The sequence below is a fragment of the Nyctibius grandis genome, chromosome 6, assembly GCF_013368605.1.
Source record: "Nyctibius grandis isolate bNycGra1 chromosome 6, bNycGra1.pri, whole genome shotgun sequence".
NCBI lineage: Eukaryota > Metazoa > Chordata > Aves > Nyctibiiformes > Nyctibiidae > Nyctibius > Nyctibius grandis.
The window spans coordinates 26,078,560-26,084,605 of NC_090663.1; positions in this window are offsets into that span (position 1 = coordinate 26,078,560).

Here is a 6,046-nt window from a genome sequence, read left to right on the forward strand (position 1 = left end):
CCCTTGCTTGCTAAAAGTGAACATTTCTTCTGTGGAAAAGTGAGATATTGAAAATATAGGTATGAAGAATCATAGACTAGTCTGCATAGGTTTCTAAGGACTTTAATTGTTCGCACGTACCACACCCATTTGACATAGAATCATATTTCTACATACCTTAAACACTAGGAATTATTCACTCTACTTTATCAAAATCTTATGAATCGTTCCATGATGAATGGATTACTCTACATCCAGTAATAATAGATACCAGATTCTTGAGACAAAAGCATAATAGATCATTATAATGCACAGACAGAGGAAATTTCTTCTTACTTTCAGGTTTGTTAGTAATTAATCCTGACTTTTATATTTTCAGTGAATGTTTTTTTATCCTTGTGAATGTCATAGCAGATTTCAGTGTTACCACATGTGAATATCTAATCTGTTTCCAGCATTTACTGGATTTGTTGCCTCACTTTTATCTATCATGGTAACGGTTCTTTTCAGGTTACCATCAAATTTGGAAAAAGGAGTATTTCTTCATAAAGTTTTAAAATGTGTTGCTTTGAAACTTTATTCATTATACTGAGTTCTTGTATTGAAGGTACAGATAGTAAACCAGCTGTATTTGTGCCGTTCCTTAGCCATGTATTTTAATCACTAAAAACTCATTTATTTCCAGAATGCTAAGTAAGACTAACCTATTTTTTAAAAGTCAGAGCAATAACAAGGTTGAAATTTTATAACTATGTTTCTACTGAAATAATATTCTAATTTACGGTCTTCTGTTGCTTTCTGCTTTATTGCAATCTACCTCATACAACACACAAAAAATTTCTCAATGCTAACCTTTGACATTTCTGTTAAAGGCCTAAAGTAGCTGTCAAATACCAGTGAATCACACAGTTCTGGGATTCTATATGTCGTGCTGACAAATCTTAATTGTGATACATATTGTTAGTCTGGATATTTTATTTTCAGAGGTCATATATTTGCAGCATTTCCAAATCACTACTATAAATTATAAAACTGCATTGCAAAAGAAAAGATAAATAGGCATAGTATTAATTAGTTTGATTCATCTAGTCAGTAATGTCTCATCCTGTATGATTATCAGTTTTTAATTGTAAAACAGAATATATGAGGAATTTAACCCCTTCACTGTGACATAACTATCCTTTCCTTTTTTTTTACTATAAATAAAGATGTTTTTTAAATGTAAACTGCCTTCTTATTAGCAGAAAACATTATCACACTTTTCTCACTGCCATAACACATTTTGGCGTCACACCTTTTGTCATCAGTGCCTTCTCTTTAGGAACAAATATTCTGCTGCAGACTCAGCAGGTATTGTCAGAATGTACATATATTATGATTATGCTTCAATGTATGATGGTACTACAAATAATACTGGAAAGATTGCAACAAACTGGACTTCATTTTTTCATCTAAAGTAAAAGTATTTTAATACAACTACCAACATTCTGCCACAAGATGGCCTCTGTGTCTAACAAAAACACAATGCCCGTTTTTCGCATGATGTAAAATATGTGAATAAAACACTACTAAAAGTGAAAAGCCACCTATAAAGACCTAGATACTCCATAGTACAGTATTATTAACATTAATGCAAAGCAGCAAGAATTGTGGGCATTTCAGTGGCATCTATACAATGGGAACAACTGCATTCAGCCTCCTCTTACTAGGAATTTGAGATTATTTTTTATATTAATTGAATGGTAAACTTATATTAAATTTTCCTATGTTAAAAAGCTCATTTTTATTTGTTGCAAACACTAATCAAGTGACTACGTAAGCCATACATTTTATTAAAGTTTGGGAAAAGACTAATAAGGTAGATTAAAAAATTAATAACCATTTTTAATATAACAATTCATGTTCTTCTCCTCTGAGGAGGTAACTTTTAGGCCTGCTGGTTATTTTTCTCTTCTTGCAGTAACTCTCACTTACAGTCTGAAACTAGTAACTAGTCTTGCTGTGGCCCAGCAAAGCTGAGCTAGCTGGTGATGTGCTTTTCCTCTGTTCCTCTCCCTCATCTCTCCCACCAGTTCTGCCTTGTGCTAGGGCTTTCCCTGCTAGCTGCTCTAGGCAGCCTTCACAGCTTTTGTTCCCACTTGTTTGTTATTTCATCTCCTGGGAGAGCATACGTAGCAGTGAGCACACACTTTCTCAGCTCACAAAAACATTTTAACAGAAAAGCATATTTTAAATGCACATTTTAACAAAAAAAAAATATGAACAACACATGCGAAACAAACATGCTTATGCCTGCCCACTTTGACTCTTTTGCTCTACCAGATGTCCACAGACTCACCCTCCTTGCCTAGGTCTCCCTGACCCCAGGGACTCCTGGCAGGACTAAGGAATATGGGGGGTTTCCCTTCATGTTAGGTCTCAACCAACAAGTTTATATACAGATACATTTTTTATTCCAATTCTTTTATCAGAGAAGAGATTCTTCCCCCTCTAAACTTCATAGGCCTTAAACAAAACCTCCCAACAAACCAGTTTTCAGTCCAAAATGTGGCCTTCTGCGCAACAGAACAATGACAGCAGCAGCAGTAAGACCCCAGAATGTAGCTCTTTATGGCTAAAGTAAATCAAAATCAAGTTGTAGCAGAATGCAAAGAGACTCTGTCAAAAAGGGAGGAGCAGTGGGATGTCAACTGAGACAGTTCTCAAGGCTTATGGAAGGAAGAATATCTGACTACTCTGCTTCTTTCCAAATAGCAAATGCCGGTCACAGGCTGGTATGACTGAACTATTGCTGTGGAAAATCCAATTTCTTATCTAGCATCAAAGCTGTCATTTGCTTTTCAATCAATCAAATATTGTCTCCTAAATGAAAGGGTTCCCTCAATGAGATTGAGACTCACTAAACTGCAATCAAAATGTAGGAAAGAACGCAGTCTGTATGGGAGAAATCATCTTCTGTGCTATGTTTTTATTGGCTGTAAAAAATATGTGGGACTAAGAGCAAAATCTCAGCTTAATTGCTTCAAATGAGTATGTTTTCTACCCCTAAATAAAAGGTGATACTGCATATTTCTGCTAAGCTGTGAAGGCAACTGAACAGAAAAGGAGCAAAGATAGGAAGACAGTTGATCATAAAGAAATCACCTAGACAACTGTAATTTGACTGACTGAATAAAGAAGCTAATTATTTAAATGCTGAACAGTTAAGAAGAAAAGAAGTGAAGAAACACATGTACTCCTTTTACGGCATTGTTTCAGCATGGGTTGCCAGATGTATCTGAGACTGGTGATGTGCAAAGGTATAAAGTAGACTTTGCACAGGCAACATTTAGAATATAAATTCTCTTTACTTAGTGAAATAGGGCTCAATAAGCAGGATCAGTAAGATGTTGAATGCAACAGATGGGTTTAATTTAAAAAAATTAAGATGGCATTTAATCAATATCCCATCCAAGCCCCTTGCAAAAATGAGTTACTTTATCTTTTCATTAGTCCTGGGAGAAGTACTGTTTTCACAGAAACAACTACCCGTAGCAAAGTCAAGCATGAAAGTCTCAGTTTAAAAACTGCTCCTAAGTGAAGTGGGAGGGAGCTCACATGCAGAGCTGATTGAGGGGGCAGCCTCAGTAGAGGCTCCTTCCAGCTCTTCTCAACAACTCATTTCAGTGAGCTGGCCTTAAGTGCAGTGAGCTAAACCTCTGTGAAAGGGTAGGGCTGCTCAGGAACCTGCATAAAATAGCCCAGTTGAAACCACTCCTTTATTTTCATATAATCTTTAGTGTAAGACACAACAAAAAGTCCTTGAGTATCTCTGATGCATCACGGAAAAGTTGTCAACCAAAGAAACGTGTTACCTGCAATTCCTCTGGTTCTAAGGCAGTAGAGGAGTTCGAACGTATGTCTGTATACTGAATACCAGGTACCAGCCTGTTCCAAGACCCCTTCAAAGTCTCCTTTTTCATGAAGATACTAGAATATTTTCTCTAATGACTCTGCATACCCATTAATTATACAATCATTGTTAATATACCAGTAGAAACAAGGTCTTTGCATGATGCTCTGAAAATATACTTAGGAGGTCTCCTAATAATTCTAGATACTGTAGACATTTGGAAAAGTACAAACACACCTATTTCAGGTGATCTGAAATTGAGTGGTGTTTCACGTTGTTGTGACGACTAAGAAAGACTGTTGAATGTTTCCTGGGAGAACATGAAATACAATATGAGGAATCAACCTTAAAGTTGCACTTTTTGTTTTAGAGTTTATCTAGTAATCATATTAATGATTCTTTTTTTCTGAAGAAAAAAATATGACTGTTCACAAGGAAAGTTGCCATTAAATTCTTCCAGCTCCATAATATTCATGGTGTATGATATGATTTAACACTGCCTTAGTACTTCTATTACTTTATTAATGTCTTATTCTAAATAAAAATCATTTATAATCTGGCAATTTGAAGAGCTCCCATTGTTAATACAGACTGATATGAAAACAATTTTCTCATATATTATTAGAGGTTGACAAAAGGCTTGTTATAAATTAGTACTATACTGTAATGTTGTAATAAATCATAGTAAAGCTCACAAAAATAGAAAGACAGAGTCAATGTTTCATCCTTTCTCTCTGAACAATGAAAGTATCATAAATATAAGAAAAATTATTCTATAATACAATAATGCAAGTGTAAGACTTTGTCCTCATCTATAGTTTAAGTGAAAGGCAACCCTTTGTCATTACTATTGTAACCCTATTCTGAGTCTTTCAAAAAAATTCATATGCTTTTGAACTGCTCATTACATATATAAATTCTCTATGTCACAGTGGGTATATCCCCTTGACAGAATGTTTTCCAAAGCCCTACATGGGGTCTTACATGCCTGGATTTCATTGACCTTTTTTTGTCCGTTGAGCACCTACCACATCATTGTCCCCATTAAGACCTTTTCTGCTGTGGCTTCCCAAATGAAAAAATGATGGCGCTTCAACTTGTTAAAATACTTTAAAATTCATACATAACCTTTATCATCGTTGCACTCTATTTAGGAGTCATTGACAATATGACTTCCAGAAATGTTATCACCCATATTAATTTTGGCCTTTGGTCAGATTATGGCCAGAGCAGACTAATTACATATCAGAAGCTGAAAGAGCTCAATAGAACGGGAAGGATTCCAGCTGGGATTATTATTATTATTATTATTATTATTATTATTATTATTATTATTATTACTACATGCCAGCATCACAGTGCAAGTGCCGACTGAGCCAGGAAAAGTTGCAGAAGAGCCTCTACAAAGATCCTATTTCTAGTATTTTAAAACCTGAAATCAATATACAGAAAGTCACTTCAGTAAGAGAATGGAAAAGAAAGTCCTGAAAGCTCGTGCATTATTCATTTGTCTCTTAATGAGTTACCCCCTTTCAGAGTCTTTTGAGGTGAAGGGATGCAAATCATTTAAGATGCAGATATTATGCAATCAGAAATAGGAATGCTTTCTTTATGAATGTTAAAACTTTGTTAAGATCCATGTCCATGCCTGAGGAATTAAGGAAAGGAATAAAAAAAAGGTTGAAGTGGTATAGAATTAAACATGAAAAAAACATTTTGGAGTGTTTTAATTCTAGAAAGAAAGAGGAAATTATTCTGCACGGAAGAAACTCATAACAATATCAGAAGAGTTTACCGTTTCATATACTTCCAAACATTTTAAAAAACTAGCGAAATTTTCGAGGTAAATTAATAATTATTAACGGACATAGCCAATTTATGTTCTCCATTTTTTTTTCATATGGAGTTTTGATGAAATGTCATTTCTTAGAGAAAACAAAATGCTACAAAGTATCTGGAAGTTTTTCTGAGAACATCTGTCAAGCATTAAATCCAGTTGATACAATAACAGATTTTACAGTACTTATGAAAATAAATCCAAATGGTTTCAAGAATACTTTAGTTCATCCCTCTGTTTACACTCACAGAAACTCCTAAAAGTCTTAGATTTTTGTCAGTCTGCAAGTAAAACACTGAAAGCCGCCTGCTATTTTTTTAACTACGTGGACATCTTCT